The sequence below is a fragment of the Carcharodon carcharias genome, chromosome X (assembly GCF_017639515.1).
Source record: "Carcharodon carcharias isolate sCarCar2 chromosome X, sCarCar2.pri, whole genome shotgun sequence".
Lineage (NCBI taxonomy): Eukaryota > Metazoa > Chordata > Chondrichthyes > Lamniformes > Lamnidae > Carcharodon > Carcharodon carcharias.
In genome coordinates, this window is record NC_054507.1 from 18,362,668 (window position 1) to 18,389,439 (window position 26,772).

The window sequence follows — 26,772 nt, forward strand, 5'->3', positions numbered from 1 at the left end:
CGTGAATGGTCGTGGACAATTAAACAACTCACTGGAGGAAAAGGCTCCACAAATATCCCCATCCTCAGTGATGGGGAAGCCCAGCACATCGGTGCAAAAGGTAAGGCTGGAGCATTTGCTACCATCTTCAGCCAGAAGTGCCAAGTGGATGATCCATCTCAGACTCCTCCAGAGATCCCCAGCATCACAGATGCCAGTCTTCAGCCAATTCGATTCACTTCACCTGATATCAAGAAACGGCTGAAGGCACTGGATACTGCAAAGGCTATGGACCCTGACAATATTCCGGCAATAGTACTGAGGAATCTGGAACTCACTGCCTGAAAGGGTGGAAGAGGCAGAAACCCTCATAACATTTAAGAAGTATTTAGATGTGCACTTGCGATGCCATGGCATACAAGGCTATGGGCCTAGTGCTGGAAAATGGGATTAGAATAGTTAGGTACTTGTTTGACCGGCACAGACTCGATGGGCCGAAGAGCCTTTTTCTGTGCTGTAGATCTCTATGACTATGACTTGTGCTTCAGAACTTGCTACTCCCCTAGCCAAGCTGTTCCAGTGCAGCCACAACACTGGCATCTACCCAGCAATGTGGAAAATTGGCCAGGTATGTCCTGTACACAAAAAGGAGGACAAATCCGACTTAGCCAATTACCGCCCCATCGGTCTACTCTCAATTATCAGTAAAGTGATGGAAGGGGTCATCAACAGTGCTATCAAGCAGCACTTGCTTAGCAATAATCTGCTCACTGGCGCCCAGTTTGGGTTCCGCCAGGGCCAGTCAGCTCCTGACCTCATTACAGCCTTGGTTCAAACATGGACAAAAGAGCTGAGCTCCCGAGGTGAGGTGAGAGTGACTGCCCTTGACATCAAGGCAGCATTTGACTGTGTGCGGCATCAAGGAGCCCTAGCAAAACTGGAGTTAATGGGAATCAGGGGGAAAACTGTCCACTGGTTGGAGTCATACCTAGCACAAAGGAACTTGGTTGTGGTTGTCGGAGGTCAGTCATCTCAGCCCCAGGACATCACTGCAGGAGTTCCTCAGGATAGTGTCCCTGGCCCAACCATCTTCAGCTGCTTCATCAATGACCTTCCTTCCATCATAAGGTCAGAAGTGGGGATGTTCGCTGATGATTGCACAATGTTCAGCACCATTCTTGACTCCTCAGATACTGAAGCAGTCCATGTTCAAATACAGCGAGACCTGGACAATATCCAGGCTTGGGCTGGCAAGTGGAAAGCAACATTCGTGCCACACAAGTGTCAGGAATTGACCATCTCCAACAAGGGAGAATCTAACCTTCGCCCCTTGATATTCAATGGCATTACTATCACTGAATCCCCCACTATCAACATCCTGGGGGTTACCATTGACCAAAAACTGAGCTGGACTAACCATATAAATACTGTGGCTACAAGAGCAGGACAGAGGCTAGGAATCCTGCAACAAGTAACTCACCTCCTGATTGCCCAAAGCCTGTCTACCATCTACAAGGCACAAGTCAGGAGCGTTACAAGTCAGGAACTTGTCTGGATGAGTGCAGTTCCAACAACACTCAAGAAGCTTGACACCATCCAGGACAAAGCAGTGTGCTTGATTAGCACCCCATCCACAAACATTCACTCCCTCCACCACCGAGGCACAGTGACAGAAGTGTGTACCATCTACAAAATGCACTGCAGGAACTCACCAAGGCATCTTAGACAGTGCCTTCCAAACACACGGCCTCCAACTCTACATAGAAGGACAAGGGCAGCAGTCACATGGGAACACCACCACCTGGAAGTTCCCCTCCAAGTCACTCACCATCCTGACTTGAAAATATATCGCAGTTCCTTCACTGTCACTGTGTCAAAATCCCTAACAGCACTGTGGGTGTACCTACACCACATGGACTGCAGCGGTTCAAGAAGACAGCTCACTACCACCTTCTCAAGGGTAATTAGGGATGGGCAATAAATGCTGGCCTAGCCAGCAACACCCACATCCCATGAATGAATTTTTAAAAAATTACCGCCAATGTTCCAAATCTCTGGAGAGATCAGAGCGGGTCGTATTCACCAATATACACATCAGCAAGCAGCAAGAACTAAGTGCCACCCTCTATTGTCCTGGTTATCTAGTAGGGGTGTCCAGCATCTGGGACATAGCAGGAGGGTCAATGAAGCTGTTTCTTCTCAGGGAAAGCACGTATTTATTCAACTAGCTAGTCCACTGAAGGATTGAAGAAATGTCAGTTAGTAGGTAAGTGCTAGCAGCCATTTCCTGAATGGCCATGGCTCCAGTTGTAGCAAGACCATCTTGTGACCTGCAGCCAGAAGTACAAATCCACCTCCAACCCTTGAGGCCCTCACTTCATCTTGATTTTGAACATCTTTCCTAGGATTTATTTGAGCATGGTAAGTGCTACGTTTAATTCTGGTTGAAGCCAGCAGTTCAGAGGTTTCTCGGTGAGCTCCTCAATAGCTGGACAGGGTGGTCCTTTCCTCCCAGCAGCCATCTGCCTAATCGATGGGATCCTTCAAATAATACAGACACTGCTGCATAATGAAGGCAGTAGGGTTGCTTCCTGCTCACTGGGCACTGCTTTGCACCATAATGTTTCTGAGAGGTAACCCGTGCACTTTAATTGAATAGATGTACTTTCTGTTCATATTTTTGTAAACATTAGGGTTGATGTAAAGAACTCTGGTTACATGGATCTCATCTCCCACACTATATACCTTTTGGAAATCCAGTGAAACCTCTGCGTTCTGTCGGACAAATGCCTCTCTTGCAAAGAGAAAACAAAGAATATGCTGTCCCTTGCAAAACATAGTATTAGTCACTTGCCTGATAACTTGGCTGATATGGTGAGTGTCCTCTATGGTGCCTTGAAAGGATCAAGTGCCATAAATGCATAATACAGTAGTAATCTTTCCACCTTGTGGAAAGAACCATTGTTGTTCGAGAAGTTGTCTGCAAGCCAACCTGCAGCAGCTGACAGAACTCAGCGACCAGCTCTCTGAAGAGGCAGCAGCAGTGAGTGTCCTCTGACATTCCCAGGTAGGATTATTGGGATCTGTAACTGTTGGGGTGTACTGCACTATCAGAGGTGCTGACATTTCAAATGAGATGCTAAATCAAGGCCTATCTATTCAGTCAGGTGGGCATAAAAGATCCCACATCCACTATTCGAAGACAAGTGGGAGCGTTCTCCCCAGTGTGCTGGTCAATATTTATTCCTCAACCAAAATCACAAAAACAGATTACTGGGTCATTATTACATTGCTGTTTGTGGGAGCTCGCTGTGTGCAAATTGACTGTTGTGTTTCCCATATTATAACAGTAACTGCGCTAGAAAAGTATTTTATTGGTTATAAAATGCTTTGGGATGTGAAGTTGTGAAAGGTGCTATATAAATGCAAGTTCTTCCCACTTTCTTGCTTCTTTAAGTGTTATTGCACCTGCATTTAGTGCCTTCTCGGGAACTCTGTGAAACACAATGGGGCTCACCCAAGGTAAATGAAGCCCTCAGCACAGTTTCTTTTGTGCATACTGTATGAGAATATGAGAAACAGACAAAATTGAGTGCCTGCCACAGCAGAAGAAACTAATGCAGGGACTTGAATACAACTAAATAACAATGCTTCTTTCAAAAAAGAGACACCCAACTTTTGAAATGACAAATCTAATTTCAGCTGGGCCAGTCAGTCAGTCCGACATTTCTTTTTTACAGGATCAGGTGAATGCAGAACTCTCTGCCAGGTCATTATCATAACTTTTTCACAAGAAGGCTGATGTTGGCCTGCACTGCAGCCTCCCAGCATCCTACTTACTTGCCAGCCCATTGTGAACTGTAACTTTTGACTGGTCCTTGCTGCATCACTGTGGCTGCCTTGCAATTTCAAAACACTAAGCTCTCTGTGCTACCTCGTCTTGCTGGAGACCAAGGTTCTTGTTTCTAACAACCACCTTCGATCTTCTGTCGTTGCATTGCAGTCACGATTTTAGATTATTTGATCAATAAACAATTAAGACTGTCTAGATCTCAATTTATGTTATTAAAGTTTAAAAATGGCATCATTCCTTTTCCGATAATCTTATTCTTAGGTTGACTTATTGCATTTAGTTGAGTAGGCCTCATTAGCTTTACAAAGCACAACAATGAGGGAGAAGGGAGGGCTCCAGGAAGGCTGATTTATCTCTAACTGGCGGAGTTGTTAAGGGTATGACGTTGATTTTTAAACAGTAGGTGGGGCCAGGCACAGAGCACAAGAATCCTGAAACAGGCGGTGTAAGGGCCTAATTTATGATCTTAACAGCCTAATTACCATGACTTACAATAGAGGCCCATGTAAACTATGGGTGAGAGAAGAAGGTCGCAGGCAGGAGGCCATAACTAGACATGCACAAGATCGGTCCCCAGCAGTCAGGTAAGCAGTAAGGTATGGGGACAAATAGAGCATTCAGCATGGTCTCTGTTCATGGATTTTTTTTAACAGCAGATCATGGCTTAGCATTTTACAAGACTTGGTATAGTGGACAAAATGTAACAGTTTGGCCAACATGGCCCGATCTGCCATTTGAATCAAGCCATTAACATATAGCATCATTGCAAGGAAGGAGGCCATTCAGCCCATCGTGGGTGTGCTGACTCTTTGAAAGAATTATCCAATTAGCTCTAGTCCCCTGCTCCTGCCCCAGCCCTGCAAGTTTTTCCTTTTCAAGTTTATATCCAATTCTGCTTTGGGTTAACATTTAAGCCGTACAACAGTAGGAACATGCAAAATTTACTAGTATTGCAAGTGGACATTTCTTGGTTCTGGTGGTGGGCGGGTTCCTGTCAGTTTACAAAACACGTAGATAATAATGACACTCCTCTGTATTTAGCCCATTTGACTGTAAAAGGTTCTGAAAATAGTGAATGAGGTCAAAGCATTGTATTAAAGAAAAAAGAAATTGCTCGGTTCCTACAGACCTCAAGTATTGTCAACCTGAATCTTGTGTTAAAGAAAGCATTTGGGTTCTGCTGCCAAAAGGAATTAGCAGAGATCGATTTGGCTTTGTCCCGCAAAAGCACAGTGCACATTACGACAGCACTTAAGTAATAGCCTAGAAATAACACTTCAGGCTCGATTTTAAAATTGTGTCCAGGATTGGTGGGGGCTGGGACAGGGGAGGGTGTCAGGGCAATGGACAAATGCCAATGCCAAGATCTACTGATGTTTTAGCTCCTGGGCCTCATTTCCACATTGAAGATTTGACGCTTACCCAAACCTGGCCAGAATCCCTGCCTGGCCAGTGAGTGGGAGTGGAAATTCAGGTGGCAAGAGACTGTGGTGCTGCCAGTTTATAAAGTAGGAGGGAAGCCTGAGGTAAAGGAGGCCCAAAGTTTTCTTGTGATGCCTGGAGAGGTACTCATCTTCCACTTGGCCTAGCATGGAAATAGTTTTCATTCATTTTTTTCCTGACCTTTCTGGGCCTCTTCTCACCTCAGACAGAAAGCAGAGACACCATTGGAGCCTGACCTGCACATTTAAAGAGGATACCGTGGGCATGGGGCAGGTATCCTTGCTGTCTGCAGTTGGTCAGATCATGGTGGGAAAGGAATGGTAAGTCCCCCGCTCCATTTTAATTCCACTTTGGTTTTTGCCAGGCAGTTAAAATCAAGGCCTTTAGTATCCAAATGCTTGACATTCTGTTAATAATTCTCTATTGTGTAGGTGCTCACTTGAAATAGGTGGATCCATCTGTTAAAATAGTCGACAGATTTGTATGTTAATGTTGCAGTGTGATTTCACGGCAAAACAAATTAGGCACACTTGAGGTGCTTGAATCAAGTGCACATCTGATCTAAAGAGAGATTTGCAAAGAACTCGATCACCTCCTTTCCCCCTCTATCTTTGGCTTGTACAGTTTTAAATCCAGCCCAGCTTCATCTGTCCTGCCAAGGCTACTAAGTTCAGTACACCCGGACAAAGGAACAGAGCCATGTGCAGGATCACTGGGTTAGAACAGAAATGGTGAAGTTGACTCCTTAGGTTGCAAACTTGCTTATAAGTATTTGTCCTAGTTACTTTCTCCCCCCTTGGTTGATACCTTATTCCTGACAGTTTTCATCACCAAGTACTGGAAGCAATCAAACGCTCCTCAAAATGTTACAGTTGGGGGAGGGGGAGAAGTCCTGCCTGTGGCCTGTTTTAGCTCTAATAGCCAATTGTGCCAAGCAGCAAAAATGATTGCTTAACAGGATTTGACCACTGTTAAATTCGAACCCTGCAACATGACAAAGATCTGCACCAAGGTCCAGTCACCTTATAACTCGAGACCGCTTGGAACGGAAAGCTTGTCAACTAGAGTGCGGGTTGATAACAGATCAGTATTAAATTTAGGCACAGATAATGAGGTTGGGTGTCTAACAGAGATTGTGTTATAACTGGGCTGAGGGTGCATCAAACAGTGTTAAAAGAGAGGCCCTGATCACAAGGGTAGGTTCTGTTATAATCTGTACATGCCTGTTCACTACCTCTCTTCATTTTAACAGCCTGAGCTGGATTTAAACCAACATCCTTTTTGACTACAATCCAAGGATAGAGGTGAAAGGAAGCTTCTTAAGTGCTCTGGAAATCTCTCCTTGGATCAGACTAAGATCCTCGGATAAAATCAGGAATTCTGTTAATAACAGCCAATTGCCTCAAAATTCAGTCCGGTTTTTAATTAAAAAAGAGTTAGTCACCCTGAATTTCCACAAATCTTAAATGCAGACACACATTTGTACACTATTTTAATGGATGTGTTAACCGAGATGAGCAGACTCAAACAAGACTCGATAATGTGAGCAGAGCGTGAATAAAATATGTCGATTGCTATCATAGGGAGATTGTTGTCTGAACAAGACGCAAATTTATACCCTGGAACATCTCATGCTAAAACACGACTGAGAAAATATAGTCAATCAATGGTCAAACCAAGCATCTAACTTAACGTTGCACGTAGAAGGCAGAGTCTCACTGGCAGGTCAGGATGTGTCAATACCACGATGCAGTTTAATATCCATGCTAAAGTGAGAGACAACACTGTTGCGAAAGGGAAAAGAGAATTTCATCTAATGACAGTGTCAAAGTTTATTGCTATTTTTGTAAGATGAAATGGTTTATTGCAGTTTTCAAAGAAAAATACTAGTTGGAGGAAGAACGGCATTTAGCCACGCACTATTATCTAGGAACTGGTGGGAGTATGAGAGCTCTAGCAACAAAGCACATGACAACCAGCTTCACTGGAAAAAGCTTCTTCAAGAAGCATCCATCAGGAACAAAGCACATTCCAGCAAAGAAAAAAGAATGATAGGAACGAGGGAGTGAAAGTGAGAGAGAGAGAGAGAGTACAATCAGAGAGGTCAACAGTGGTAGTTTTCATGGATGGAAACAGACCACAGGACCAATTCTAACTTTCAAAGTGGGCAGTCAGTGGGAGGAGCCTCCCTGCCAGGCACCCACCGTTGCTGCTATGAGGCCTGAGCCATTTTGAGGCCCAGGCCTCGTGTGCATCAATTTGGCGAGCTGCATGCAAAAAACCAACATTCCAATGTGACTTGCCAGTTGGGAAGGATGGGAAATCATCTGGCTCCTAGCAGAGCTGGATGATGATCCTTACATCAAGGAGGAAGTGATCCCAGAATAGGTTCATGCATGGGCCAGCAAGCCGGAATGTTTACGAGAAGCCAAAAGGGCTTTCCTGTTCTTCATGGCCTCCCATTTGTTCCACAAAATTGTGATTTTCATATTAACAGTAGCCTTGATCCAACCTGAAATGGGTGAGCACTCTGTCCACCCATCTAAAGATCCCTATCAAGAGGGTTGAATTAAATAACATGGATGTATTTAAGGGTATGGAAGAGGGTAGAAGACAGATTTTGATCCAGAGGATCCTGCTAATCTCCTTTGCTACATCCCACTGTTGGGATTATCTCTCTGCAGCCACCACCAATCTCCCATTTTAAGTGCATGGGGCAACAATAGTTGAGAGAGGAGATTTTTGGGTTGGCCACAGGACTTTGATTTTCATTTGAAAAGCGGCACCCCACCTGAAACGGGGGCCGATTTCAGCTGTGGCAGTGAGTCATTTACGTCCCACGCTTACACTGGCTCTCATGCCGCTGTCATCTTGGGAGAGGACTATGGATGTATGGGAGGTGTCGTCTCCCTGCTTCTGGCAGGACACCATTTTTACTATGGAAATCGGGGTCCTATTGAGGTATCAGAGGCATCCGTGGATCCAGAGTGATTCACAACATTCAGGAGGAAGAAGATGGGAGGGAGGGGAAGAGAAAGTAAGGGTGACAATGAAAGCCTGAGGGCATCACTCCAGAGTGACGCAACTCCCCACCCCCACCCTTCAGTTAACACTGCAGATTAGTTGCACTGCAGCGCAATCTTCATCAGCTGGCTTGATTTTCTTAGGTAAAGGAGCTGAAACTTTGAAAAGAGCTTTTATTAAATTGCTTATTAAAGAAGCTTTGAGCACCTTCCATTAGCTGGGTTGGGGGACAGGAGGGGGTTGGGCTGAACATCCTGAGGTACACAGAGTTATAAATAAATAACATATCACACAAAAAAGTGATGTCCTTTAAGATGAGTTCTATTGATTTCATGTTGTACTGCATAGGCTGCAGATTTGTGTGTTTTCTTACAAGCCATACAAGTCTCAAAACGATCAATAAAAATCAGATAATCTTCAAACTAGGGAGGAGAGGGGATTTCTATATAACTCACCGTCCAAAATAAACCAAAGTCGCCTCAGGCTCTGCCCAATAAACTCAATATCCCACAAAGATTTACTTCACAAAGCCAATATCTGATCATGTCCTATGTTGTGACCACCGCCAAGGTGATTGGTTTTAGTTTTTAAGGAAAAATGAACAAAAACAAAACACGGGCAGTGTAATAAGAAATGTGGGACCCAGTGTTAAGGAAAAAAAGAACTGGACTTATTGGTTTCAATTTTGAGGTGTCAGGAAAATTCTAGCTATGCTCCCCTGTAGATTTCTCAGCTAATGAAGAAGGCTGGTGCCTTTTCAATTAATAGACTCCAAGCGTGTGAAAAATGGATGTGGGGAGTCTGCTAGCCAGCAGCAGGATGGGCTGAGGGGTGAAAAGCTTGACAAGACAGTAGCTCTTAAAGGGCTGCTGCTAGCTACTGAAAGGTACTTTCGTTGTGGTGGCAGAAGTTGCTCTTGCTGGAGAAGCAACTGTTACAGGCCACATCCAAAAAGGGAGATGCGTGGCAGAAATGTCAGCAAGCAGGAATTTTTTTTGGGGGGGGGGGCGTTTGTAATGTCGGCAAACATGAATGTGGAGGGTTTGTGTGGGGTTTTTACTGAGAAAACCTTGGAGAATGTGTTTCAGTAGGTACAAGCTGAGGAGGATGGCCCTCTTCAAAGTAGATAGGTGCCCTCCCTTAAAAGCAGTTTGAATGGAGATGACTGAAGGAACCTCTTCTCCTTAGTGTCCAGGATCATATATAAAACATGACTGAGTTAGGTGGCAGAGAGCTGTCAGCGCTGATCAAACTGTAGCCCGGCCCAAGGCAATGCTGTTGGAAAAGGCAAAAATGAAAATGATTAACTGATCAAGAGCACACAATAGCTTTGGTCAACCACAAAGAGAAATATATAAAGCTTGTCCACACAATCCTCTTTGAATGCTGGATTGTACATGAGTTTGATTCACTTGGCTGTCAGATCTTATCCTTTAAGAAGGTGCAGGAGTGGCTGAATTGACATAAATCCCATACTTTAGCGGTGGTTAGGGTGAAGAAGCCATTTGCTGTTAGAGGTTAATCTGAGCAGTTAACTGCTTTCCATGAGTTAACAGAATTTAAATCCTTATTAAAGGCTTAGGTCATTTCCAGAAATGAATGATATTGGCCAGTTATTGATCCTGTCCTGAAGGAAAAGTGCAATAAAATATTACAGAAGTTATTTATTGTTGGTGTATTTGGCGCTCGGTTATAAATTTGAAAATTGTGGATGGCAATGAAGAAAAAAAACACCTTCATACGTCACCTAGCTGGGGGAATCAGATGGTTTTTGCAACATTTCTTACAGTTCTAAATATCTTATTTTCCCACCCCACCACCTTCCCCCAAAAAGCACCTGGCGTGTCTTCACTGGAAATAACTGGAGAAGCTAACCTTCAAGCCACGACCGAGCTTCTCGATCTCAACAAACGATTCTATGAACTGGGAAAGCTATATTGTCTTGCTGTATCCTGACTTCTTGAGGTTTAGCAGCCCCCAGAGCGGTCTAAAGTCACTGCCACTGCTGTTTCTAATGGAATTACTCTGGGGACCTTCCAGTAACTGAAGCGACAATGCAAATCACTGTTCTTCTCTGACTTACTTCACAACTTCATTACATGGTTTGGTTAAAAATGTCTACCTAACTTCCCTATTTGCCCCTAAATTCCTATTTAAAACCACCACCTTCTCAAGGGCATTAGGGATGGGCAACAAATGCTGAGCTAGCCAGTGACGCACACATCCCATGAAAGAATAAAAAACTATTTGCACCCTGAAATTTCATGGAGGTTCTGTTGATTTCTCATCAGAACTCGAGTGGGAGACCAGTGGAATCCTGAAGGAAATGGTGGAACATTATGCAATAGCAGGCCCTTAGTGTCCTCTTGCATATGAACCTTTCACCATAGGGACTGATTTCCCTGGATCAACTTTGTCGATCTCCTTCCTAGCCTTGTGCTGGCTTCTAACCAAAGAAGTAGACCAGGGGTGACTAATATGACCATTTGTTGCTGCATATTCAGCCATATTCCTGTGTAGTGTTTGTTAGAATTTCAGAACAGGTAGAGGAATAGACCCTTCTGTCGAAGGGTCATGAGGACTCGAAACGTCAACTCTTTTCTTCTCCGCCAATGCTGCCAGACCTGCTGAGTTTTTCCAGGTAATTCTGTTTTTGTTTTTGTAGAGCAATAGGCATACTGATTTCAAATGATGCGTATATTTCTGGCAGAGGGGTGGACTTATGAGTACCATCTGGTAAATGCTTTGGTCACATCCCAAGGCCAATCATGCAAAGATTATTTGCATAAATCTTCCTAGATTTTATCATTTTCTCCCTTTTGTGTCCTGGATTGCCATTTCCTATCAGGGATAAAACATAGACACTTCCTTCTTTCTGAATGTCATTGTGGCTCAGATGGTAGCACACTTATCTCATTCTCAAATTTCTGGGTTCAAGTCCCACCCCAGGACTTAAACACAAAAATCAAAGCTGACACTCCAGTGCAGTACTGAGGGGGTGCCACTTTTCAGGTTAAATTAAGGCCCCATCTTCCTTCCTCAGGTAGATGTAAAAGATCCCATAGCACTATTTTGAGCTCTTAGCCAAGCTTGCATAATGAGGACAGGCAGAAACCCAGATCAAGAAATCTGTTTTGACAAGTGAATTGTTGACTTTGCTTGATTGATATCTTGAAGTGGTTATAATAAGTTGTTCTTTCCGTGATCTCTTTTGTCAATGTCTCAATGTTTATGTGGACAAGACTAAGAGGTGTGAAGTGTTTGAAGCCTCTGTTACTGATACTTTAATGGTCTGTCTGATTGACGCTTTTATAGGGTTGTAGGAACAGCAGTTTTTTAAGAACATTTTTGAATGGGTATTTTTTTTTCTCTCAGCTGTTCCACACATGCCTTTGTTATTATATATGGCTCATTGGTTACGTACATAGTTCATGCTTGGTGAATGGGCATGGAAGGGACATGTGTTGGCATTGAATTGGCATGGACACTGAGGGGAGTTGTTAGGGGGCATGGGTAAGACCTTTTGAACTTACCTTTCAAAAGGTTCCTGAATCCAGACTATGGTTCATGAATCCAGAGACCGTAAGCCACGAGTCATGGAGAAGCTGGCCTGACTCATAAAAATTGCAGGGATCTGGGAGCTGCTTACCTCCACAATAGAGCCGGCCAGGTCAGGAGTGCAGCGTGCAGGCTTGCTACCCCCACCCTTATCCTGCACCAGTGAAAACTGCCGACACCAGGAATCCAGGAATCAGGTCCCACCTGCCGTTTTTAAATGGCTCTGGAGCTGTCCTGACTCCGTGAAAATCTGGCCCTTGCATGAACAGCCAATTCATACATGTTGCTCAACAATAAGTTACAGCTAAAGTTCTCACTGATGGGTGGCTAGTTTCCAAAAAGGAGGCAGAAGGTATCAATGTGTATTATATAAATATTCATAACCAAGCCTTTCATATCTGCTGAGGTTTACTGCAGCTGAAGTCATTTATTCACTTAATCATCAGACGCCAGCAAAAATAGATAACAGCAAAACAGTTAAACTCAATCTATCTGAAATTGACCTCTGCTACCAGTCATGCCAAACCTGTGATGCTTCTTTCTGCATGGTTGCTTCATGTTTATAATTTCATTCTCAATCTTAAGTGTAAATCCCATCATTCATCAATAGATTATCGGAAAGATCAAGGGGGGAAATGCACATAGCCTCGGTACATTGAATGCTGAAAGAACTTCCCAACACAAAATTATTTATGCAGGTGCATAATAACAGACCGAGGGCTAAACAGACCTTCCAATTTCCCCTTTCCTCAATCTCTAAATTTGGCTTGATGGTGTGACTGAGATGGAGAATTTGTTGGGTGGAGAAGCACAGACACATGTGTTCCACAACACATTGAAATTTGGAGCACAGGAGATTAACATGTGAATCAAATGTTTAGGAGCTGGCTTGCTGCACAGACTTGCTTCATTAGGGAGCTGACAGAAAGGAGGATCTCCAGTTTATAGCATGGCCCCTTGTGTGCCATTTGTAAAGTTTAAATCCATGTTCCCACTGTTTTAACTTGCTGATATTAACCAATCTTGTCCTGACTTAGCACTTGTTGCTTAATTGATGGATAAGAATAGCCTTTTCCAAACATCCAGACCACAAAATTCAAACAGAACAAATGAGGGAATAAGAACCATAAGCACAAATAAGACTGTATTTTATGGGTCTGACTGCAGGGTTCATAGAACAACATATGAATTGCTAGGCACAAAGAGACTAAGGTCCATCCAGTTCACTACCTACTATCCTGGTAGTTACTTACACCAACAATAATGAAGTTGTGCACTCATCATAGCAATTAAGCTCTACCAATAGTTTTATGGCAAATCCAACTATGGCACAGTTAAAACCCTAATTGTGAAGCTTTGGGACCCATACGTTCAAATTCACATGTTTCTCCCAAGTGTGCTACACTTGCTATGCCTTAAATTAACCATAAACTGTATCCCAAACTATTATTTACTGAAAGAAATCTATCTAATTTGCATTTGAATGAATCAACACTTTCTGGGTGGGATTTTCCATTCCCGTCAGCAGTGGTATAATGGCAGGCGGGAGGGGAAAATATTGCAGGAGCGCATAAGTTTACATCAGCATGCAAACAGGTCGAGATTGTCTGCTCCAGACATCAATGGTGGCAAATGTTTCCCGCTGCATCATGTTGGAAACAGCATTTGAATACATTATAATATCATGAATGCGCATTATGAAGGCAGCGCGCCGGAATCACACCCTGGATAAAAAAGCCACACTGGATTCTAATTAGACTGGTGTCATTCATGATCGGATGCAAGGGACATGCACCTGGCAAACTGCACTTCATTCGCGACTTCGAGGTATGACCTTACATCGTGCAAGGTTCACAACTCCTCCGACTCCACGCCAGGCTGCGCAACGATTTCAGGGATTTCAGGGTGGTTTCAGTGTCAAGTCTCTACATACCAAACCAGCAGTAAGGTGGGATGGGGTGATTTGAAATGAGCTGGAGTGCAAAGGCTTGACTGGGGGGTGGTGGAGGAAGACAGGACAGAGGCAAGGGAAGGGGTTAGAGGGCAAAGGCCTGACTTTGTTGGGGAAAGGGGCTAATACTGGGGAAAGATGCACTCAGACACACATAACCTCACATGAATTAAGGCTCAGACACATGATTGGTTGGGGGGTGGTGGAAATGTCATTGGGGCCAGGTTGGGATGTGAGTCTAGGGCAGAAGCTCAAAAGCGAGCCGGGGGCCAGAAAGGGTGGAGAGCTGAGTAAAGAAGTGCCTTCGTTTAGATTGCTGAGTTTGCAAAGACTGTCCTTGTCCCAGTCCAGGGAGGCGGAGGACACTGTCAGTTGTGCCCAGCAAGGTACGCAGATCCTGGTCACCACCTCACGCACATTGGTCTGGGGAGTTTCGGGCATAACACTGGGCTGCAGAGGGCACAGTCACAGTCAGGGGAGGTATCTGCAGCCTATAGGTTGGGAACAGGTAGTGTAGGAACGGGCACTCGATGACCTCACGATCTCGATATGTCACTGTGCAATAGGCTTTAGGATGGGGAGGGGTAAGATCCATTTGGGGCATAGGCACATCAAACGATTCAGGGGATAAATCAGGGACATCCACCACAATGACAATGGAATCAAGGATTACAAAGGGAGGGCTGAGATTTATGGGAAGGAGGGAAAGCTGAACATTATGCTCCTCCAGGATGATGGAGGGATTTCCACAGTCACACAAGGAGGGTCGAAACTGGTTTGGTAGTAGAACCGCTGCACCACCATCTTGCAACCTAAAGGTATGGCACAGTAGAAAATGAAATTATGAAAACACTCTGGTGGGAAGGGCTCTTAAGGTTTCTGGGAGGACTGGATCACTGCACTACTGGGCTGACTTAAGGGGCACCCAATTGATATGTGTTCCCAAATGAGGAGGAATGCACAGCTAAGGAATGTTAGGAGCATTTTAATAACAATAGATGATATCAGGAGCTTTAATTCATGTGAGATTAATTCCAATTCATGTCACTAATCGATCTCCTTGCAATAACACATTGTCCCAAGCATGGAAATTTCCCAGTGCAACAATAAATCCAAACCATGTGGGCCACTGGACAAGCTGCAGAAGGCCATTAGAAACTGCAGTTCCGAACCTTGCAGCTGGCAGATTCAGAGTTGTGAAACCCCAGCCCCACCTAAAATAACCTCATTCCCTCACTGAACATTCGCCCTCATGTGTATTCCAAAGGACATAGTTGTAGAGTACCCTGGATGAGGATACAGGGACCAGGATAAAAGCAGCATATCCAACCACCTGTCCAAAGCAACCTCATAGCATTAGGTCTTGGAATAGGGAGGGGTAGGGGGAGGTGCATACTGTGTTCCTGAAAATAGTCATTGCGCTGCCAAGTAATTTTGTGGCAATGAGAAGTGAATTAACCCCTTGAAACCACAGTCACTCACTAGTCACCAGAAGAGGAGCTTTGGAGGCTGATGCTCACTCATGTTTTTCTTCATTGTTCCAGCAGATAGGAGAATATGAGGAAGATGAATGGTGCATTTAACATAGCCTTCATTTTCGCCTGCAGGCAGGAGGAAAGGCGGGGATGAATGCAACGTTGGTGCAAAGCTCGGCAAAGGGTGGTGTATCACCCTGATGAGCAAGGGGCAGTAGGGCCCCCTCCCGACCCAGAGGATGACACTCACAGATCCTCTGAGAGTAGGTGGATCGCAAGACCGAGCACGTGCAGAAGACACATGTCATTCCTCTAGATGAGCAAAAATCAGTGTCATCGACACCTCCATACGTCCAGGGATCTGGTGGGTCACATCTGCCACATTCTGTAGGAGTTGACGCCGTGGGGACTGGGAGGACATCTATTGCCAGTGGTTCTCAAAGTCACCACAGCTTTTAACTTCTATGCGGCTGGTTACTTCCAGGACTCCACTGGGCACCTTTGCAGCATCCCTCAAGCTTCCCCTCATAAGTGCATACAGGAGATGATGGATGCCCTCTTTGCCAAGGTCCACAATTATGTGCACTTGGCTAAAGATCAAGCTAGCCTGGCAGCCCAAGCGCTGGGATTTTCTGCTGTTTCTGGATTCCCACAGATTAAGTGTGCTATCAACTGCACTCATATGGCTATAAGAGCTCTCCGGCAAGATCCAATGCAATATATTAACAGGAAAGGATTCCATTCGCTCAACGTACAGCTGGTCTGCAACCACCAGAAACACATCATGCAGGGACGTGCAAAATACTCAGGAAGCTGCTATGACGTCTACACCTTGAGTAAATTGCAGATTTTGGACATCTTCGTGGCCCACACCATATCCAGAGTTAGCTCCTCGGTGACAAAGGCTACTCGTAAAGGACATGGCTGATGACACCCATCAGATGGCCACAAACTCCATCTGAGGAAAGGTACAATGATGCTCATACCACCACACCAACATTGGTAGGACAAACCGTTGGCATATTGAACATGCAATTCCAATGTCTCGACAAATCTGGTGGCGCTCTCCAGTACACTTCCAAGAGGGTCTCACGGTCATCGCCCTGCACAACTTGGCACTGCAAAGGAGAGAGGACTTGCCAGATGATGAGATGGGGGAGCTGCACGTCTCCTCCGAAGATGAGGACCTCGAGAGAAAGCTGAAGCTGCAGGGGAAGAGCCCATAGCATGGGTCAGACGAGGCAGACGTGCACATGAGGCGCTATTAGCCACCAGATTCTAGGAGGAGGATGACAAGATGCAGTGATTGTGCTCTCGAGTCACTGGCTCCCACCCTGGGCCCACATTATCACCCGCATTGCTATCCTTCCCATTTCAACCATTCATTTCAATCTGAGAATGAGGGTCACTATGTCCTCATCCTTTGAAGGATGATGAACTCTCGGAAGCATGTTGCCTTGCTGGAATGTAGTACTAACTGCAGGAGGGCCTCCCGGCATCACACGTCGGATGGTGCAGCCTCTTCAAACATCTCTCTAGCATCCCAGTCGCTATGGCAGCCTACAGGATGTAGGAGCTTGAATACAACCCTCAGTGCACTCCTGGTGGGTATGCCTTCAGACTGACAAGGTGCCTCAAGGAGAGCAATCTCCAGCTACGGGGCAACGCCTTTGATGGTGAAAATGAGAGGCGAGATTTGGGCCAAGCCAGCCAAGGTCATTCTCCAATTGCTCATGCCTGTTAATCATACTGAGTCCTCAGTGTTACTTCAATCCTCATAACATTGACAATCAGCATTCTCAGTGAGGGGTGCGGGGCTGCAGTCAGCCTGACCTTTCACTGCGCTTGGAGGACCTCACGAGGACCATCTTCAGACACCTGCCTGCCACACAGGAACATGCCTCCTCTTCGACACAATCATTTTCCCCTGATGGCCAGCCATGGCCCTAGCTAGTCCAAAAATGCAGACAGACCATGGACCCCTCATGGTTCAGCATCATTGATAATTGTTGTGTTTTACAATGGGGTTGCTTTGCTCGCGAACCAGTTGCACTCTTATCTGTCAGTAGGTGATTCAATTACAATACACTGCAGACACAGAGGCCAATGTGAAATGAAACACATGTTATTTATTTACACAGGCAACAGAGCATTAACATGATGTGTGCTTCTCCACCAGACCATACTCTAGACTAACATTAACATGGTGGCCCACACTACACAGCTATTGGGTCTTAAACTCATATCATCAATCTGCTCACATTCTCTTAAAGGTTTATTACACCTCAGATTGCCACATCCCTCTCCCTTTACTTGAAAGTACATTTCACAATATAGTAACTATTTACAAAAATGAACTATTTACAAATTCAGTCTCTCTGGAGGCTTTTTCAAATGTGTCAGCCGTCATAGTTCTATGACTTCGGATGGTTTATCAGAGGCCTCCCTTTCAGAAGTTATCTGAGCACTAGGCTTGCCAGTAGGAACCTGTAAGTTTGCCTCTTTGTCATGAAGCTATTAATGTATATAATATTATTGGAAAATATTTTTCCTTTAAAATAGAGGTTTAGTCTGTGGGTGTGTCTTAACTGGATTAAAGCCAGCTAGTCTGGGTGCTTTGATGTGCACTACTTTTGAGATGTAAGGGAGGTAGAGTGCATTTGCATTTTTTTGAATAGAGCATTCAAGAAGTGGGGTGAAATCTGGCACCTAGTTAGCAAAGACCAAGCAATATGTTTATATTACTAATAAAATTGGTACTATGAAAGGGGTTTTATTGTTAGAAGAGGTGGAGTTCAAAGGGGCTGGTGAAATAATGAGAATTCACAGGGCAGAGGCAATGTAAGAGCAAAGCAGCTGTAAGCCTACAACTGTCTCCACAGGAACCAAAGTGAAAAGAACCTCATTTTGAATTTATAAGGTGAAAATGCTTTGCCTGGTGTCTGGTTAAGTCTATGGGTTGCTGTTGCCTTAATGGAGATTAGTCTGGGAATTTGTTAAAAGTTATGATAGTAGTAATTTGTAGCCATGTGTATATACTTAACTTGTGTAAATTAATAAATGTCTCACTTATTTTGATATAAAACCTCTCAAGAACTGGCGGTCTGATTCCTGAATTTCAAGCTGCATCTCAAACATACAAAAATAAAAATATAGGTTATGACAGTTGTTTGAAGTTTCCCTCTGGGATTTTTAAATAACTCAGCTTTACCAATTGCTGGGTCAAAACACTCTTCGGCTCTCTCAGGCTCAACAGGTCCTACAGGTACTTCCAAAGTAAGAGGAGTTCCTTCTACCTGTAGTGTTGACTCCAGCGGGAATGTTGGTGCATCTTTTCTTGTGGATCTGTTTCCCTTTTCCTGAGGTGATCTACATGTCTCCAGATTATCCGACCTTCAGCCGATATATGGAAGGACAGGGGCCCTGTCGCTGCACTGACTTCACCTGACAGCCATTTGGGCCCATCTCCAAAGTTCTTTGCAAAAACTGCTTCTCCTACAGTGAAGTTTGTTTCATGACTGGTAATCGTGTCCATTTTTCTGGGCCTCCTGACTTCTCTCTACCCTCCCCCCTAAATTTGGCCTTATGAGGCTTAACCGTGTCCTGAGATGTCTTTTCATTAATAGCTCTGTGGGGGTAACACCGGTGGTCATATGTGGCGTAGTCTTATAGCTGAGCAGGGAACGTGATAAGTTTGTTGCTATAGAGTTTCTTCATTCCAGCCTTGAAAGTCTGGTTTGCCCTCTCGGCCAACCCATTGGATGCAGGGTGGTATGGTGAGGCCTTGACATGTGTTATGCCATTGAGAGTTGTAAATCTTTGGAATTCCCTGCTAGTGAATGGCGTTCCATTATCAGACACTATTATCCCTAATAACCCGTGTATCGCAAAACTCTGATGCAATCTGTCTATGGTGGTGGCAGATGTGGGTGATCTCACCTCGTATACATCCATCCATCTGGAGTGAGTGTTGATAAGTAAGAGGAACATTGTGTCCAAAAAAGGCCCCACATAGTCAACATGGAGGCAGACCCATGGCCTTCCTGGCCATTCCCAAGGATGCAGTGGAGCAGAGGAAGGCAATTGCTGCACCTGTTGGCGCTGCATGCAGCTCTTGACCACGTTTTCGATCTCAGTGCCCATCCCTGGCCACTATAAGTAGCTGCATGCCAACATTTTCATTCTGGAAATGCCAGGGTGAGCGCTATGCAATTCTATCAATAATGTCTCCCTTTAAGAGGCACAATGACTCTTGCTCCCCACAGTAAGATGCCATCCTGGCAGGTGAGCTTGTATCTCCTGTTAAAATAGGGCTTCATTTCATCCGACTTTGACCATCCCTGCAAGACTTGTTCCCTGGTGTGTGACAAAACTGGATTGCGGTCTGTCCGTCATTGACTGGTGATGAATCCAGAAAGTTTAAAAACAAGACAAGTTCTTGAAGGATGGGGACGTTCACATAGCTGTCCTTTAGGGGTAATCGGCTCAGTGCATCAGCGTTGGCAATCTGGCTTCCCAGACAGTGGAAAAAAGTATATTCATAAGCAGCTAGAATCAGTGCCTACTTTTGGATGCATGCCAAGGCGTTTGGGGGTATTGCCTTGTCTTCCCCAAACAAGCCTAGTAGTGGCTTGTGATCAGATACTATGGTGAAATGGCAACCATGATGTATTGGTGGAATTTCTTAACGTCAAATACGATGGATAAGCCTTCTTTCTCTATTTGTGAGTATCCTCATTCTGCCTCACTGAGTATTCTTGAGACGTAGCCAATAGGTTGTTCGGAGCCATCTGTCATCCAGTGGGAGAGTACTGCCCCCACTCCATAAGGGGATGCATCGCAGGTTAAAATCAATTCTTTCTTTGGGTCGAAATGTACCAACAGGGCTGATGAACGTGTTAACTGCTTTACTGCCATAAAAACCTGTTGTTGTGGGGCTTGCCAAGTCCACCTGTGGTTTTTCTTGAGTAACCCCCGTATAATGGGCCCAGTACTGTCGACAAATTTGGGAGAAAATGTCCATAGTAGTTAACCATTCCCAAGAAGGACTTGAGCTCTGTGGCATTTTTCGGGGCTGGCGCCTCACGAATAGCTCTCACCTTGTCTTCTATCGGGTGAAGGCCCTGCAAGTTGACCCTATGACCCAGGTAAGTCACTTCTTTTGCTTGGAAGATACATTTTCCCTTTTCAAGTGTACTCCGGCTTGTGAGAAACACTTCAATACCTCTTCTAAGTTAGCCAGGTGTTCTTCATCAGTTAGTCCTGTTACAAGGGCATCATCGAGATAAACCACCACATGGGGTAGACCTTGGAGCAGATTTTCCATAGTCCGTTGGAAGCCGATGAGACTTCGAAGGGTAACTTGGTATACTGGTATTACCCCCCATGTGTGGCGATAGTTACAAAATCCCAAGAGGTCTTTTCTAGCTCAACTTGCTGGTGAGAGTGACTCATGTCGAGTTTTGTATATGTGGTTCCCCCTGCCAGCTTGGAGTACAATTCATCAATTTTTGGTATAGGGTGCCTATTAAATCTGGCTACTTTGTTAATGGTCAACTTGTCATCCCTGCGTGTTCACGCACTCTGGTCAGGCTTTAGTACAGGAACTATGGACACTGCCCATTTGGAAAATTGTACAGGTTGTAAGGTTCCCAACATTTCCAGACTGTCCAATTCAATATCCACCTTTTCTCGTAATGTATAGGGGACTGGCCTTGCCTTCAAATATCTGGGGTTGCTCCGGGATCCACGTGGATTTTGGCTTGCAGTCCCTGAATCTTCCCGAGCTCTTCCCTGAATACAGGGGCATATTTCTGTAATAATTCTTGTGGGTCTTTCATTCTAAGTTGAAAAATCTCAGTAAACTCCAATTTTATTTCCTTAATCCAGTTCTGACCAAGTAAAGTTGGACCCTCCCCTGCTACCACTATCAGGGGTAGATTAATAGACTGGCCTCCATATTGTACTGGAACCTTACATATACCCTTTACCTGTATGTTTTCACCAGTATATGTCTTTAGTCTGGCATCTGAGTTTTCTAGCTTTAATTGAGTGGCCTCCTCCATTCAGATACTTAAACGTGTGTTCCCCTATGACTATCATGGACGCGCCCATATCCACCTCCATTCGAATCGCCTTTCTGTTGACTTCTACTGTCACATAGATTGGCTGTTTTACCCATTATTAAATTGAGCAGGGAGTAAATATCTGACTCTGTTTCTTCTGGCTCCTCCATTATATAAATTTCCTGACTTCTGCCTTTTTGTTTGAACTTTGGCCTCAATCTTTCTTTACAACATTGCATAATGTGCCCATTGCGATGGCAGTAGAAGCACTCGGTCCTTTTAAATTGTTGTTTGTTTGTAGGCTGTCTAGTTCCAATTCTGCTATTATGAATGCGGTTTTTATCCGGTAAGCCATTGGTTTTTGTGGTTCTGTTAATGGCGGCTGTTTCCTGCCTTTCTGTGAAGCCCTGTGCTTCTGCACCATTTCTAACCAGTGCCTCCATTCCAACGTGAAGAATGGCACCATTTTGTGCTCCCTTGATTTCTTTTGAGTCCCTGACTGCGTCTCCATTGCGAGCACCAACTCCAGCATGTTGTTGAAATCCAAATTTGTCTCTGACAACAGCCTTTTTTGAATGGCCTCTTTGTTAATCTCACACACCAATCTTAACGTGTCATTAATCGACGTGCCGAACTCACAGTGCTCTGTCAGTTGTTTCAAGGCTGCTACACAGCAAACGACTGTCTCTCCAGGGGCGTGACATCTCGAACTGAATTTAAAATGCTATGATGTTACCGAGGGTTTCGGTTGAAAGTGGCCTTTCACTAGATTCACCAACTCAAAGCTCTTGGAATCTGGGGCGTTTGGTGCCGATAGGCTACGAATTAGGCCATATGTTTTACTGCCACAAGTCGATAAGAGGATCGCCCACCTCTTCTCCCCCGATATGTTGTTGGCCAAAATAAAAAATGCAAGGCGTTCAATATAATGTGACCAGTCAACGGTTGTCTGATCAAACTGTTCGATGCAGCCAAGCTATGGCATACTGGAGGGTGATAGCTTCAATGACCATGGTGAGGGCTTACAATTGTACTGTACTTACAATTGGCCTGCAAGGCACGGCTGATTCGCTGCAGTTGAGTTTTCATGGCTTTACTTGGTGTCATCGACTGGTGGTGTAAGTTTTACTATGGGGTCGCTTTGCTCGCAAACCGGCTGCACGTTTATCTGTCTGCAGGTGAGTCAATTACAATATACAGCAGATGCAGAGACCAATATGAAGTGAAGCACATGTTATTTATTTACATAGACAACAGAGCACTAACATGAAGTGTGCTTCTTCAACCAGGCCCTGCTCTAGACTAACATTAACATGGTAGCTCACGCTACACAGTTATTGGGTCTTAAAGTTACATTGTCAATCTGCTCACATTTTCTTAAAGGTGTATTACACCTCAGATTACCACAATAATAAAGAGCACACATCAGCTGCATTCCATCCTCGCTCCTATCCCATTTCCACCCTCAACACTGTCATCCCGTGGAGCTAACATATGCGCATTGAGATCTGGCTCAACAGTTACAAGTGACCCCAACACATCACCATCTGAAATTAGCATCGCAGAGCTCACCGAGGGTTTAGGTGAGGGGACGCATACCAGAACTTATGGCCCAGCGCTGCATCCCTATGTGTGCACGATAGTCTTGTGGGTGCAATGCAGACAACTCCAAAGTCACTAAAGGTAAACACTGCACCTTTGAGCGCCAGGACAAAAATATGTCATGAGGGTCAGAGCTCAGGAACATTCAAGTGGGAGGATGTGCACTAACATTGGGGAGCTGTGCAGATTTTCACACATCAAGTTGACAACAATGAAGGCAGACAGGAGTGCTCAGGAGCTCAGGGTGTGGGCTGGGAAATTGAACACCCTCACAGCTGACAGAGAGTTCATGGAGATCAAGGAAAGATTATCCATCCCCATGCATCTACATCTTCCCTTCGACACTTCACCTTTACCTTTCCACAATGCTGTCGAGTCAGGGGACTACATGAGCCTCCATCTCACACAGCCAGGAATGAACATCACTTGAACCTGCAAAGCACGTCTAAGTGATGCCTTGCACAAGCACACTTTACACTGAGGGTGACACTTCACTAATGTCAGGAATGAGCTGAGAACTGACACTCACTGTTATGAGATGACTGCACACAACGTCAACCTGAGCCACATGACGTGACATCTGAGATAAGTGGGGGAAGGGAACATGGTGTGAGATCTGATTGACCACCACCTAGCTCAACATACAGAGGAGGCATACACAAGAGGAGACGTGGAATGGGTGCAATTCTATTTGCATTGTTGGAAATTATATACATCAGGTGAACACCCATGCCACCCTCGTGCTCCTAGTGTTTTTTGATCTTCCTAACGCTACTGCTACATCTTAGTGCATCCCTAACATCCACAAAAGAGATGGAGGCAGCCTGCTAACTGCTACGCTCTGTTGTCTGTGATGATTTTGGCAGGTGCCCTCTGGAGGGCTGAGAATTGGAGGGCCCCAGCCTGCTTTGGGTTTCCTGCAGTTAGGCAGGTGCACCCTCCTTGGCCTATGGAGCTGCAGTTGATAGGGTCACAGGCAGAGGGGATTGGGATCAGCTGAGCTCTGGGTGGATGGTCCCGCGGTGTCCGGCTGTTGGCCCTTCTCCTTACGGGTGCCTCAGGGCCCTGGCTGACTTTTTGAGGAGAAGGGCGCCTGGAGTGAGATCTAGGTGCCCTGGTCCTCTCTTGCATAACCACTGGTGGATGTCACCAATGGCTACAGCAATGGATTGCAATTCCTGCAGCAGCACAGGCGCTATGTCCTGGACCAAGGTCTCCATGGTGGCCGCCATCCTACCAGTGTTGACCTCAGTGCACTGGCATGCTGGTGACCTCAGACTGAACCCGGATGGACTCGTCCACCTCTCCACCCCTCCATCATTTTCATGTGGTCCATCTCTGACACTTCCCTTCCCTTCCTTGACCTCTCTGTCTCAATCTCTAGTGATAGACTGTCCACCAATATCCATTACAAACCTACCGACTCCCACAGCTACCCCGACTACAGCTCCTCACACCCCGCTTCCTGTAAGGACTCCATCCCATTCTCTCAGTTCCTTCGCCTCCGTCGCATCTGTTCCGATGATGCTACCTTCAAAAACAGTTCCTCTGACATGTCCTCCTTCTTCCTTAACCGAGGTTTTCCACCCACGGTCGTTGACAGGGCCCTCAACCGTGTCCGGCCCATCTCCTGCGCATCCACCCTCACACCTTCTCCTCCCTCCCAGAAACATGATAGGGTCCCCCTTGTCCTCACTTATCACCCCACCAGCCTCCGCATTCAAAGGATCATCCTCCACCATTTCCGCCAACTCCAGCATGATGCCACCACCAAACACATCTTCCCTTCACCCCCCCTATCGGCATTTCGTAGGGATCGCTCCCTCCGGGACACCCTGGTCCACTCCTCCATCACCCCCTACTCCTCAACCCCCTCCTATGGCACCACCCCATGCCCACGCAAAAGATGTAACACCTGCCCCTTCACTTCCTCTCTCCTCACCGTCCAAGGGCCCAAACACTCCTTTCAAGTGAAGCAGCATTTCACTTGCATTTCCCCCAACTTATTCTGCTGCATTCGTTGCTCCCAATGTGGTCTCCTCTACATTGGACAGACCAAACGTAAACTGGGCGACCGCTTTGCAGAACACCTGAGGTCTGTCCGCAAGAATGACCCAAATCTCCCTGTCGCTTGCCATTTTAACACTCCACCCTGCTCCCTTGCCCACATGTCCGTCCTTGGCTTGCTGCATTGTTCCAGTGAAGCCCAACGCAAACTGGAGGAACAACACCTCATCTTCCGACTAGGCACTTTACAGCCTTCCGGACTGAATATCAAATTCAACAACTTTAGGTCTTGAGCTCCCTCGTCCATCCCCACCCCCTTTCTGTTTCTTCCCCCTTCCTTTTGTTTTTTCCAATAAATTATATAGATTTTTCTTTTCCCACCTTTTTCCATTATTTTTAAATATTTTTAAATCTTTTATGCTCCCCCCACCCCCACTAGAGCTATACCTTGAGTGCCCTACCATCCATTCTTAATTAGCACATTTGTTTAGATAATATCACCAACTTTAACACCTATGTGTTCTTTTGTTCTGTTGTCTGTGACACCTTTTGATGATCTGCTTCTATCACTGCTTGTTTGTCCCTATAACCACACCAACCCCCTCCACTTCTCCCCCCCCCCCACCCAAACCTCCCCCCACACCCCCCCCCCCCCACACACACACACACACACACACACACACCTTAAACCAGCTTATATTTCACCCCTTTCTTGGATTCACTCAGCTCAGTCGAAGGGTCATGAGGACTCGAAACGTCAACTCTTTTCTTCTCCGCCGATGCTGCCAGACCTGCTGAGTTTTTCCAGGTAATTCTGTTTTTGTTTTGGACTCGTTCATCATACATTGCAATCTATGGAACGCAGTTGACAAACCTGCCTGATTTTCCCATGACTGTCACTGAAGCTCCAACATTTGAGTTAAGACCAAGTCCACAGCCTCGCCATCTGACTGAGACTCAGCATAATCCTCGCCTCTAGCAGTCCTCCAAATGTCAGTGATCTTGGGCTGGCCTGCCTCCGCCTGCTGTGGACCAGAATCAGTACTGTTCTCACCAGATTGTGACCCCGAGGCTACACTAGAACTAGGTCCTACCGAGGTGTGTGTCTCTGTGCTAGTGGAGGGTGTGCGTGAGCACTGTGATGGGTCTTCCAGCACCGTGTCATTAGGATCGTCACCCAACGTGTCCTCGGGTCTGGAGGTGAGGGGCTGGTTTCCAGTGTCCCTGGGGCATTTGGCTGTGGTGCCTATTAAAGTGAGTGGAGATAATTAGTGCATGCCAGCAGACCCCAAAACATAACAATACACTCACAGTATCGCTGTCTGAAGGAGCAGCTGGTGAAGGGTCCTCAGTCTGGTCTGTGCCACTGACCTCACCGTCACCACAAGCAGGGTCTTGGTCCTCTCCGGCCAGCTCAACAGCTCGCTCCTCATATGGAGTGAGCGCCTTGAGCTCAGGTATCCCACCACCAGTCTGGGATCTCTCCCTCTTATTGTGGGTGAGCTTGTCCTGCATAAAGACAGACATAAAGGCAAGAGTGTTATCAGGATGCATGCCAAGGCAGATGATAAGGATGTCTGGCGTGTGTGAGTGCTGAGCGGAGCCATGCGCAGGATAAGTATGCAAGCTGTACAGGATGTGAGCTCAGAGGGGGATGTCAAGGTGTGTGTGAGAGAGTAAGTGATGATATCCCTTGAGCTGGCAGTGTGTGAGATCCCAGTGGAGGCTCCTCCTGTGAGTCTCTGATGGGCTTGTGAAAATGTGAGGTGAGAGTGAAGAGATGGTTGACTTACCCTGGCAGAACGGATGAGATCA

General features: G+C 45.6%; 1 pseudogene; it reads right to left on the reverse strand.

Annotated features, from left to right (window-relative positions):
* Window positions 1–16,263: 16,263 nt before the first annotated feature.
* LOC121273211 lies at window positions 16,264–24,170 on the reverse strand (annotated as a pseudogene).
* Window positions 24,171–26,772: the final 2,602 nt, after the last annotated feature.